General features: G+C 44.4%; 1 protein-coding gene across 3 annotated transcripts in view; it reads left to right on the forward strand.

Annotated features, from left to right (window-relative positions):
- Window positions 1–12,846, forward strand: part of SCYL2 (SCY1 like pseudokinase 2) — a 366,719-nt gene that overhangs the window by 101,497 nt on the left and 252,376 nt on the right. The gene's annotated exons all lie outside the window — the stretch shown is intronic.

Raw genomic sequence — 12,846 nt, forward strand, 5'->3', positions numbered from 1 at the left:
AAATAACGAATTCTTAAACCCTTGTAGCACTGATTACAGTGCTACCTACATGTTAAATTACAGAATCGGTAATTTTATCGATTCGGTATTTTACAGAATCGGTAAAATTACCGATTCTGTAATTTGACATGCCCTTACATCTCAATATATAAATACCTGTCGGAAACGGCCGAAAATCGGTATTTTCGGCCGTTTCCGACCGGTATTTGCCTACCTACATCGGGCCCTAGGTCTTGTAAAGTACAACACTAGAACATTTTACCTTTGAAATTTTGCCCATCATCTGCGCACAGTCCCCTATTGATGTTTCAATCTTACTCCAGCCCTTTTCAGCCCGCTACCTCTTAGCCCGCCAGAGTATATTTTTCGGGAGCTTGTATATTATTACTGGAACAAATCTGTCAAGATTTTGCTTTGACTTTTACATTTACATTTTCTTTTATTTCAGTAATTAGCCATCCAATTTTTGTACGTAGTATTTGAGCCTGTTTAGCTTTTACTGTTAGTGTTGCATGGCCCACTGATATGATTGTGTGCATAGTCTTGCAGTTTCCTGTCATCATATCTAGCATGCAAAGTTTTATCTTTCTCTTTCCAAGGGCCATACTGCAAGGAGCTACACCACAGCGACTCTGGTGAAGGGAAACAATGTTTATTTTGTGAACAGCCAATATATTTAGTTGTACTGATTCCCTATTGTTTATGTATTGTTTGCATATTTTATTCAGTCATTGTCAATTTTTGTGACCCGAATCCTGGCACTCATCGAAAACTTGATAACTTTAAGATGTATTCTAGGGATATAATTGTGGATCATAAAGGGGCAGGTCTTGGTGGTTATTTTGGTGACTAGCTGGTGGTATTTATTTATTTTTATATTCCAATGCTTACTTAGGGGACAATATAATGATATATTGCCTTTTTTATAGTAATAATGATTTACTTTTTCATGGTTGCATAGTTTGAATCTCAGGGTATTCGTATCCATTTAGTCTAGATATTAGATCTTGCCTAATTCTTGACTGCTACTTCTACATTAGTCCTCATTACCAATACTGAATAATTGTTATTTAATTCTAGGTAACCATCATTGGTGTGTCTTTCCATTGTATGCCTCACCCAGATACCAGAATATCATCCATATTTTGGTCTTCTAGCACTGAAATCGGTCAAAGATGCATCAGCAAGGAATATACATAGTTTGGGTTAACAGTCCAGAATGAGTTCTTCTGAAATGTGATCAGAAATGGAATAGAGTCTAAGGCGGCCAATTACATATTTTTTTATATATAAATATAATTCCACTACAAGAGTTTCTAAGTTTGAGTCGCAGTGCAGTGGATTGTTAATTCTAAAATACACTGCGGATCTTGCAGTGTCTGCCATTTTACCTCACCTACTAAGCAACTTACTTTGGAAGCGGGAAAACAATGGCTGCAGAAATCCCACAAAAACTGTAATTCCACCAACATGGTTTACCTGATTACCTGCCCATGCAGGCTCAGGTATGTGGGCATGCCAACAAGAAAAATTAAACAACGTATATGTGAACACCGTAGTAACATCCGGTGTTGCAAGAACAGCACAAAACTGACGGACCATTTTTTATCGCTGAATCACACTACTAATGATTTGACATGGACAATCATTGAACAGCTGAAAACAGTTCCCAACACCCAACAATCACTGTTTGAGAAAGAACAGCGATAGATTTACCGCCTGTCTACACACCGCACAGAACTAAATGACAATATCCCGTGGGGCTCTGTTCTCAAACGTTAATCACTGCCTTCTGTCTAAACAATTATGCTTCTTCAGCCAGCAAGTCTCAGTGGTTCTGATTTGATTATCTTACCCAGCCTTTGACTAAAACTGACTAGTGTCTGCATAACCACTATCCCCGCATTACTTGCATCCAACCCCTCATTGCCTGTTGGAACCTTTGTGTGTGGGTGGTACCTGTCCTATTTTCCACATAACATCTCAGGTGGAATAATAGTACAGTATATACACAGCAACCCTGTACTGCAACTGTGGGTTGTTCTAAGAAAAAATATGATTTGTCAATACAACACATAATGTCCTATTTTACCACATAAACCCCTACGTTGAACAATGGCATGGTATATATACAGCAACCATGCATTATATGTGTGGGTTGTTTAAAGAATATGGGTTTTGACAACACAACGCACGATGTCAGTTGCCTGTCATTCTGACATCGTTTTCACCCATGCGCACTTTATCTTAGAGTATGAGGACATTTGGGGATACTGAAGCCTTTTCTTTCATCAGTTTTGACTATAGTCATAATACTTAACAAACACGTTAACATGTGGGATCACATTATCTAAATAAAGTTTTTTTGGCCTGAATCACCTGTAGGGTAGCGTTCTAGTCATTTTTCATTACGTAGCCACGTCACACGTCCTCGCGCCTCAACGCGACCCAATTAACCAGAAATGGGTATTTGGATCCTGCTTTTCCGATACATGTTAACATTCGGGCCAAGGCGTGTACCGATAGGTTTCTGGAGGGATCATGCAACTTTAGAAGTAAGTGGAACGTGACTGGGTTGCTTTTCCCGCACGCTTTCCCTTCGGGGCATTTCACCATCTTTTTCTCCCTCTGCTTGCAGATTCTAACAGCATTACTTCCCCCCCTTGGACCCATGACGTGATTAACATTAGATTAAAGAGTAAGCCAATTTCTCTACGCTGCTGTTTTAAATTTTACCTTTTTTTCAAGTGCACCTACTATCCCATGCCTTTAAGCACTCACCTTAATGCTGTGGCATGTTCTGAAAGGGGCACATGTGTTTTCCATCGCCATTTTAAAGTCACTGAGCAGACATTAACATGGTTGTCACAAATGAACAAAGTTTTGTTTTCTATCTGCCTGCAACTTTACGGGCGTATTGATTGTGCACACGATTTTACACGTGTATAACTAGACCCCTCCATGTTTGAATGTGTATGGAGTGGATGTATCAAGCAGTTATGAACACGGTTGTGTTCGTTTTTGCACACAAGGGAGGCTATTTTGAGCTTGCCTCTTCCTCATAGCTTGGGATGACAAAATGTTCTTTTGGATGCCGGTTATACAGTTGACAAAGATGATATATTGAAAAACTATATATGTGCTCTTATGTTTTCTATTTCAGGCTCCAATGGTCTAGGATTGTCCAGAAGGCCATACTGGTAGAACCGTGAGTTTTACCACGTTAGGGTTCCACAGGTTAGGGTACGCCCCAGAGTGCGTATACCGCCGTGGAACAACCAAAGGTCCTGACGAATGCTTAGCAAATTTGCCCTCATAAGCTGAAACATGTCGACCAATCACTACTTTATTTAATTCGAATTACTCTAGCTAAACTAACCAGCTAGTCTGCATCCGTCACATTTGTTTTTAATGGTTGCTGGTTTGCCTGGAATACATTATTTAATAGGTTAAAATCGGCCACCTTTTAATTGCACAATTGTATTTCCACTTTCATTCCTACCCCAACAAAAAAACCTGCTCCGCTGTAATTCAGGCATCGAAGCACACCAGGGAGGCATTCGGCCTCTCTGGTGAGAACCCGATGATGAAGCTTGTCACCAACTAGGTTGGTGAGTGAGGGTTCTTTTAAAAAACTTTTTGTTTTCCCCTGCTGTTTTTTCTTCTTTCTATAGCTTCTTTTTATAGCTTTTTTTTTGTGAATACACAGTCACTCATCCGGTGTTTCCAATGCATAGTTTGAATCTCAGGGTATTCGTATCCATTTAGTCTAGATGTTAGATCTTGCCTAATTCTTGACTGCCACTTCTACATTAGTCCTCATTACCAATACAGAAGAATTGTTATTTAATTCTAGGTAACCATCATTGCTGTGTCTTTCCTTTGTATGCCTCATCCAGATACCAGAATATCATCCATATTTTGGTCTTCTAGCACTGAAATGGGTCCAAGAGGCATCAGCAAGGAATATAAATAGTTTGGGTTAACAGACTCTATTCCATTTCTGATCACATTTCAGAAGAACTCATTCTGGACTAAGGCGGCTAATGACATATTTTTTATATATAAATATAATTCCACTACAGGAGTTGCTAAGTTTGAGTCGCAGTGCAGTGGATTGTTAATTCTAAAATATCAAGATGTTGAGGGGCGTGACCAGCAAGCCACAGTTGTGGTTTTATTTGCTTAGAGTTATTGGGCCGCTCTGTACAATCCATCATGATCCTTTATCACTACAGCCTGTTCAGCTAGAGAATTGCCCTGTCTGCGCTCTGTATGCCTTAGTTGAGATCCACCGGGCTTGATGGTCACAGGGAACATCCAGCAGGGGTGTGGAATTTACTACTTGTCCATGGGGCAGGTTGCTTCATAAATCTACTTAAAATTATGGCAGCAATCTCATTATATAAGTGCTCTGATATTGCCTCTCTGATTATGCCAGGGCTCATACCATAGTAGTGTTTGAATACTTGCAATCCCCCTTATGTTACCACGTTTCCGCAGGTCTACATACTGGGGCTGTGAAGGTAGTGGTAAGCAATAGTTCCAGGGTTAGAATGCCCTTTTGAGTCTGTGCAAACCTACTACCTTGCATGTTTTAGGGGTTTTCAACAACTCTGCTCTAATCTTTTCCCATACTGAGAAATGTTGGAAATGTACTCCTAACAATTGCAGATGTAAACCTTCTTCCAGAGTTGGGAAAAAAGTGGTTGGAGGAAAAGTGAACTTGCAAACACTCAGATTTTCGTGTGAGCAAATCTACACATGCATATTTGCTCATGCTAAAATGCAGTCCACAAATGTTTTCTATTAGTACTATTTCTTGTCCTACTTCTGTAAATTCTTGGGATTTCACGAAAGCCGTATAGCTGTACTTAATGCTAGGACATATACGATGTGTGTACTTTTGAGACTTTCTAAGCACCTTCGAGTCTCATGACGAGCTCAGCTCGTCATGACCGTTTGAACGCTCGCATGCTGGGCTAATTCCTCTGCTGTGCGAGCGTTCTAAAGAAACTGGTGTGGTCATGACGAGGTCAGCTCGTCATAAGCACAAGACCACCGTGGCTCATGACGAGCTGAGCTCATCATGAGCACGGGGGCGCTGTGCGCGCCCCGCCCCCCAGCACAGCAGGGGAATTTGCCCCGCTGTGAAGGGGTTAAATAATTGGGCCCCTAATTTGGTCTGGCGTTGACCATGACCTTTTGCATTTATTAAATTCTGTCTTTCTCTCTGCATCGGCTGGCTTTGCTGTGAGTGACAGCATTGTGTTCTTTCACAAAGAGCATATCGGCACAAAAATTAATTTTGTTCAGTGTCAATAACTATTGTGGCAGTGTGTGCTTTTTGAGACCAAAAACAATTTTAGCTTTTTTCAATGTTTGTTATAATGGCGAGGGGCCAGCGGGGCCCAGAAGCTTCCACACTAATAAGGCTTTACAAAAACCATGTCAAAACAAGTCACACATTGACCAAACTAAAAAGCTGACCACCAAGTTCAGACCCACTAGCTTTGCCAATGCTTGTTTATTTGTGTTTCCCTTAATCTTATTGAAACTGGTTACACTGATTTTCCATTATGAATATTTTTGGTAAATACTAGCATGCATCAACACGTTGCTAAATGATGCTGCAAAGAAATGGTACCTGAAATTTTACAGTAGTTTAGCTTAAATGTTTTTTTTCCCCTGCTTTCATTTTTTTAATGAACATTTTATTTTGAAAGCTAAGAATCATCAATCTTACCTTTCAAGCATCTGCAAATATCTGCATCAAATCAGAGAGCATTCTGGGAGCATTATACATAGCCACATATTGCTAAATTTTGAAAACATGTGTACACATTTTTATACAGGAACCACTGTCAGTAGTGCAGTCAGAGCTTACAACATTTACTTAGAGCTCTCACCTTAATAATCAAGGCTTTCAATTAATTAACCATAAATACAAGTTTGAACATATGGACAAAAATAGTACCTTAACTGCAGATGGTTCACTTTCTTGATCATAATGTGGTAATGCAAACTGGCAGCCAAAAGGTTTGTACTGCATGGGATTGGGCCTACTTGTCCCAAGGACAAAATGCACATGAAAACTTGTTGCCCTTGACCCCAGACAATATGTCCTGGGTGTCGGGCTATAGGAATTCCATATCCCTGAGCCAGAAATATGGAGCAATACGATCGACCCTGGGGGAGCTGATTTTTTTTTTTAAAACAAACTTTATTAGCTTTATAATTCCAATCAAAAATACAGTATACACCTTAAGCACCCCCCTCCATTATTTTCAGGTTAATTACTTATGGATAATTAGTACACTTCTTTGTTCCCCCTCTATCCCGGTCTTGAAGGCCATAATCGAGGGACCAGGGTCACATTATCATATATTCAACACATCCCGTAATATGCTACATCAATAGTCCCAATAAATTTAAACTAAACTAACTACCCCCCATTCCTCTTTCCAGGCATGTGACATCCATTACGCTCCTGGAGCTATCAAGCCCCAATAGATGTGTGTAGTCAGTGGATCCCTAGTTGTAAGCAATTCAGGTGTGTGCAGGACACCATTCCTGTCTCACTCAACCTATACTTATAGAATATGGTCGAGCAAGTGCATCTGCAAGCTGTAAGGAGCTTATATTGTATTGGGGGCACCCAATTCTGCTTCATCATCGCTCGTAGCGTCCAGGTTCCTCAATCCCACCAAGTGTTCCCACGCTCTAGCTGCCTCTAGCGCCCTCTCGTTCCCAACTCTCCTAGCTAATTGTAACCTAACTGTGCCATCACATTCCAGCCATTTAACAAAGTCCCTTTTCCACCAATCTAAGCTTGGGGGCCCAGTTGCCTTCCAATGCATCGTAATTTCCCTCTTGGCCAACACCAGTCCCATGTCTATAAACTTGCTGGTGATCTTAGTTCTAGAGGTATGGGTAACCAATGCAGTATGCAAGTCCCTAGCGATAGCTACAACTCTCTTTCTGCCACCTCCTTCAATAATGCTAATACATCAGTCCAATAGCCAGTTAGCAGCGGGCATCTCCACAACATGTGAGGGAAATCCGCCCCCTCTCCTCGACACCTTGGGCACTCGTCAGAGTCAGTATTAATGTATGCTTTAATTTTTGCTGGCGTGAGGTAGGCGCAATGTAAAATATAAAAGTGAAGCAAATGAAAGCGGGAGTTCCTGGTACTTTTCCACGCTCTCTCCACCACCTCAGCCCAGGCCCTGTCCGGAATCTCTTTACCCACATCTATTTCCCACTTTCGCTTAAGTTCATCCAGAGGGTCCAACTTCTCAGTAGTCAGGCGCTTATACAGGCATGTGATAGTCTTAAACTTCCCCACTCCAGTTACTACATATTAACATCCCAACAAAACCCTAGGTTCCGCCTGGCATTCTTTCCAGTGGGCGCGTATAGCTGCGGTAATTGCTGCATGAAGCAAAACGTTTCCACCTCTCAAATCAAAACGCTCTTGCAAGGCACAAAAAGGAAGGATCCCATCTCATATAAATCTCCAGTGGCAGTCAGCCCCCTCTCAGCCCAGTCTCTCAGCTCCTGTCAAGACCCTTCGTGAGGGAGTGCCTCACACATTGAGAGTGGTATATCAGGGGTATACGGCACTTTCAAGCCCCCCCTCTTGAAACTGCACCTCCAGCATTGCCGCTCTGTTCGCAGTTCTTCCGAGAGAGCACCCAACCGGAGAGGAAGGTCTAGGACTATTTGACAGAGCTGCTGCAATTCTGGTGTCCTCTCCTCCCTTATCCATACCTCGCAGTCTCTTTTCCACTCTCTGTGTCAACAATTGCAATTGAGCAGCCAGATAATAGGATTCGAAGTCCGGTACCGCCCAGACACCCTCTGACCATGGACGCAACATCACTTTCAAGGCAACCCGCCGTCTTCCAGTACCCCACAGGAACCTGGTTATCATAAATGTAAGTTGCTTAAATGTCTTCGCTAGTATCCAAATCTGTAAGGTTCCGAAATAATACAGCAATCGGGGAAGGGCCACCATTTTAAGTAAAGACACCCGCCCAGCAACCGACAGCGGCAGCGTTCCCCAGAAATCAAAACTGCCTGCTAGACCCCGTATCGCTCTACCTATGTTGCCCTCTAGTATATCCGATCCAGAGTGATAAATCTGGACCCCCATATAGGGGAGGCACCGGCATCCCCACTTCACTCCCGCCACATCCTGCAAGTCTTGCCTATGTCCATCTGTGGGGAACAAACAGGGTTTGGCCCAGTTAACTCTAAGGCCAGACATCTCCCCTAACTCATGCAATACTGCCTTCGCTCCCAGTAATTCCCTCTGTGTCTCCTAGGAACATAAGCAGGTCATCCTCATATAAAGCTATATGATGTATTCAAGCCTGCACCTGTAGTCTGTGAAAATACCTCCCTGTCGTAGCTTTCGCCGCCAGGGGCTCCATGGCTAATGCTAATAGAAGAGGGGACAACCTTACATACCTGTCTTGTGCCCCGGGTCACCTCACAAGCTTCCGATATTACTCTACCCGTCCGAACACGCTCTGCAGAAGATTTATAAAGTAAAGCCGTCCATGCTATGAAGTCCGCTCCCAGTCCGAACCCGGCCATGACGTGAAAGAGACGAGGGGAGCTGATCCAGGCCTAGTTGTGTGATGTGTGTTTGCAGGTTGCTGTATGAGCTTGTTTTAGGAGCAGCCTACCACAGGAAAACAGCAGCGTTCTGGAGAATGAAGATGGCCCTCCTAGTAGAGATACCCCCGGAGGGCAGTGGCTGAGGTGCTGGATGCGCCGCTGGTGGAGATGCTCTTGGGGGTTGTGGGCAGAGACTGAGGTGCCTTCTGGTTGGATTTTTCCCAGCCTGAATAGCAGCTTCCATAGAGACACACCTCTGTGCCTGACCCCTGACTGCAGTAGGCATGATGCAGGGGTTGCCCATCCCTTCTCTCCAATGAGTGAGACTGTAGCAGGATGAGAGAGGGGAGGAACCAAGCCCTGATTGATAAGAATTGGCTGCTAGACCTGGCAGACCTTGTGGAAGGAGCCTGAGCTACATCATCTGGGAAGGAAGTGCCTTGTTGGAACCCACCCTAGTAAGACTTGATTGTGCTGTGGCAAGAAAGATGGCTCACGGACTTGAGGATGCCCCCCAACCCTTTTGCGAAACTTTGATCACCAGGTCATTCAGCGGACTAGTGAAAGAATTGAGCCCTTCTCCATTTTTTCACTTTTCTTGCCCCACCAGCAATGGAGCTTATTATGGAGCCTGCACCTTTGTGGAGGAATTAACAGGTCCTGGGTGAACGGGCAGAGGGGAGGCAGACAACAGTTGCCGAAGACAATGTGGGCTGGTTGCAGTACTGGTGGTGTCTAGGCCTTGTGTGGAGTGGTTTGCGTAAGTAGCATGCATGTACTTCCTATGAATGAGCACTGGCATTGACAGTACACTAGTTGGACACCCTGAAGAAGAAGCAGGCAGCAACGGACTGTGGAGCACTCCTCCCCTTTGTCTATATTGTTCAAGAAAGACCCTATGCCATGGTTTCAGGCAAACATACACGAGGTCCCAACAACCCAAGAACGATTAGTATGATAGACCTGTGTTTGATGGGAAGGAATCTTCTTCAGGGAAAATGACAGATAATAAGAAGGGGATGTAGGCCCCTCATCAAACACGGTTGCAATACTGTATATGGAGAGCACGAAATAGATATTGGAAGCCTGCATCGGTGAGGTTAGATCGGACATTATACTCCTTTGACAAGACCTAAGGAGCACTGTGGAGAGAGCTAAAGAGGTGAAGGGCAGGATCTCCAATTTAGAAGACACAATCCGCAGTTTGAAGATAAAGGTGGGAGGAGCATGCCAAGAGCAGGACCCATTGAAACAACCCAAGTCTAGTTAGTTTCCCTGAAGGTGATTGGGATCCAAGCTACTGCTTTTTCAATATTACTGGTACAAGTCTGTATTTTGGAATCTGAACCATCCGTATTCTTTTTATAGAGTGTGCCAATAGGGCGCTGTGGCCGAGTCCCCCGCCAGTAACTCTCCCAAGCCATTCATATTTGGATTTTTTAATGACAAATACAGAAACACGATATTGCAAGTGCCTGGACACTAGGAATCCCCATGCACAGCTCCTCTAAGATATTGATTTTTCCTGACTATAATAATCAGGTTCAACAGTGTTGTTTTGAAGGCATCAAGCTAAATCTGGGCGCTATGTAACTAGATTACTGTCTGCTTTATATGTCCCCAAATGTTAAGTGATGTGGCAGTCCAAGGCCCTTTTCTTTGACAACCTGAAAAGCACATTGGATTGAGTTACAGAGCAGAAAAAGTACTGAAGAAAGGCAAACACAGCAAAGAGACAAATCAGGATCTGACTGAAGTGATGAAATGGAGTCGGCGAGGATGACACACTATTGAGGGGAAGAAGCAACGACCCATATCAATTTATGAGTTTGTACTGTGACACTCCAGAGATGGAAATTGGGAATGGGAACCCTCAACTGCTAGAGACGCAAGAACTTACTGCCCCTCTGGCTAATGGCATTAATTCCTCTACAGTATGCACTGGGCTGAGAATAGTCCATGGATGTATCTGAATTATTTGTGGGTACTATTGGTGACAATCATACCTAGAGCTTGGTGCCCGTGATTAGTTGCTGCAAGACCGCCTCATGATTCATTGCATATAAACTGCTTTTGACGCTGTTGGTAGACAAGGCGGACTAGAAGATGTAAGACAAATGCTGTTTATTTTGAGGGACTGTGCTTGATTTTCATGGTAAGGACTATCCAAGCCATTCACCCACTCACTGCTTCACTTTACCTTTTTGTTTTTTTTGATTGTTGATGTTAGGGATGGGATTGTTCGAGGCATTGTTTCTTGGGAAGTCCCAGCTATGTTGACTGCCTTATTGGATAGGTGCTTTATGTTTCAGAAGTATAGGGTTTGGGAGCTTTTGGGTTGTTGTGGGTTTACTGTTTTGGTTCTTTCACAAGACACTTTCATTCTCTTGTCTTTTAGATTGGCATTTACAGGGTGGCAGACATATTATCACCACACTCAAGGTTGACCAAACGGGAAGCTCTCAATTAAATCCCATCTGTGTAGTCACATGGAAAGTGAATGGCTTACTCAACCAAATTAAGGGGGGGGGGTTATACCTGGGGCGTTGCCAAGATGGATACTGCTGTGAGCTCCAATAATCTACCCCATGATTACCCATCCTGTAGTATATCCTGCAACCCCAGCACATCAAAAGTGACGGCGGGGTGCTCTTGGACCACCCTAACGATAGATTGCCCAGCCATAGCCGCGAACGGAACTGCAGCCTGCCAAGACCTAGGGGATGAGGCCCTGTAGGCCCAACCCTGCACATTGCTCTTGTGGATGCTAGGAGAGTCAGGCGAACACTGGGGAGCACCCCATTGGATTAACGGGTGACAGCCGGTAACGCGTGAGCAGGACCCCCAGATGGATCTTCGCTTCTTCCTCCCAGTGAGCAGCTTGGTTGGGCCTTGCCCACGGCTTAGTCACTGACGCAGCCAAATGGGGCCAGTGGGCGGGGATCCTGCAGTTCTAATCCTGCTTATCACACACAGGAGTGTGGGAGAAGTCCGGGCAGATCTCTGGGGAACACACAGTTGGACTGGTGAGTGACATCCAGCAGCGGGTGCCTCAGGACCAAAATCACCCCTCCCCACTGTCCTAGGAAGATGCCCTCAGATGGATCTTTGCCTCTGCCCTGGAATGTGCCTTTGCTGGTGGGGCCCACGGGCAGCATAACATGATACAGGAGCAGGCTACAGCCCCCACTCGGCTCATCAAGACGCCTCCTCTCTACCTGGGTGACCCCAGAGCGCCTGAGTGGAGCCCCCTTACAACTTATTCAGTAAGGAGGCTTCAGTAATTCTTAGTGTCTGAAACAGATTTTACCCTAGTGTGAGTCAGGGGCCTCACTTTTTCGATCTTCTGTGTGTCCTGCCCCATGAGTGGACGTTTAGCCATTGAGATTCCCTCCACCTCTTCCCATTCACTACACATAAACTGTGTACTTCTAGCCTGATATTATTATCCACACAACTGACTGCCGGGAGCGGCTGCTGGCGTTATGGGCGCTTGACGTCGAAAGTGAATAACTCGGGGGTAGGGTAGCTGGACAATTCTCAAAAATCACTACAACAGCATAGTAACTTCCCAAGATGGGAAAACCTACGGATGGCAAACCTACACCTTTTCCCCCCTGGAGGACACAGGGCGAACCGCCATAGTTCAGGAGCCGCATGCTCTCAGCACACCATTACAGCCGAGCATATTTTACATGAACTAGGGGAATGTTCTCAGAGATTCTGACGGCAATACTGCACATCGAAACCATGATTGAGCCCAATGGATGGATGAGAACGAATCTGCCATGGCCATCCTTCACCCCTCTGTTACAAACACACATGCACAAATTAAAACCCTCCAGCAGCTGAGACTGGGGGTCAAAGATGTGGAAGGCCACTTGCCTTGGAATAACATTTGTATTGTTGGGCTGCCGGAACTTTCTAAATGCCCCAGCGTGCAGCTCTTCCTAGAAGACTGGTTAGTTGATACTGAATTTGGGCACAAGCAGTTCACGTTTTTCTCTGTTGAGCGAGCCCAGGAGGTTCTGTTCAGGCCCTCTCCATTGGGTGCCCTACACAAGCAGACCCTGTGACAATAGAAAACAACAGGGTCACTGTCTTTCTGGAATTCATCTCGGAAGGACAAATAAACTGGGAATCTTTCTAGGAGGTGAAACCATGCCTTTGATAGTTGAACATTCACATTGCCTTTTATCTTCTATGCTAAGCTTAAGA

The sequence above is a fragment of the Lissotriton helveticus genome, chromosome 1_1 (assembly GCF_964261635.1).
Source record: "Lissotriton helveticus chromosome 1_1, aLisHel1.1, whole genome shotgun sequence".
Lineage (NCBI taxonomy): Eukaryota > Metazoa > Chordata > Amphibia > Caudata > Salamandridae > Lissotriton > Lissotriton helveticus.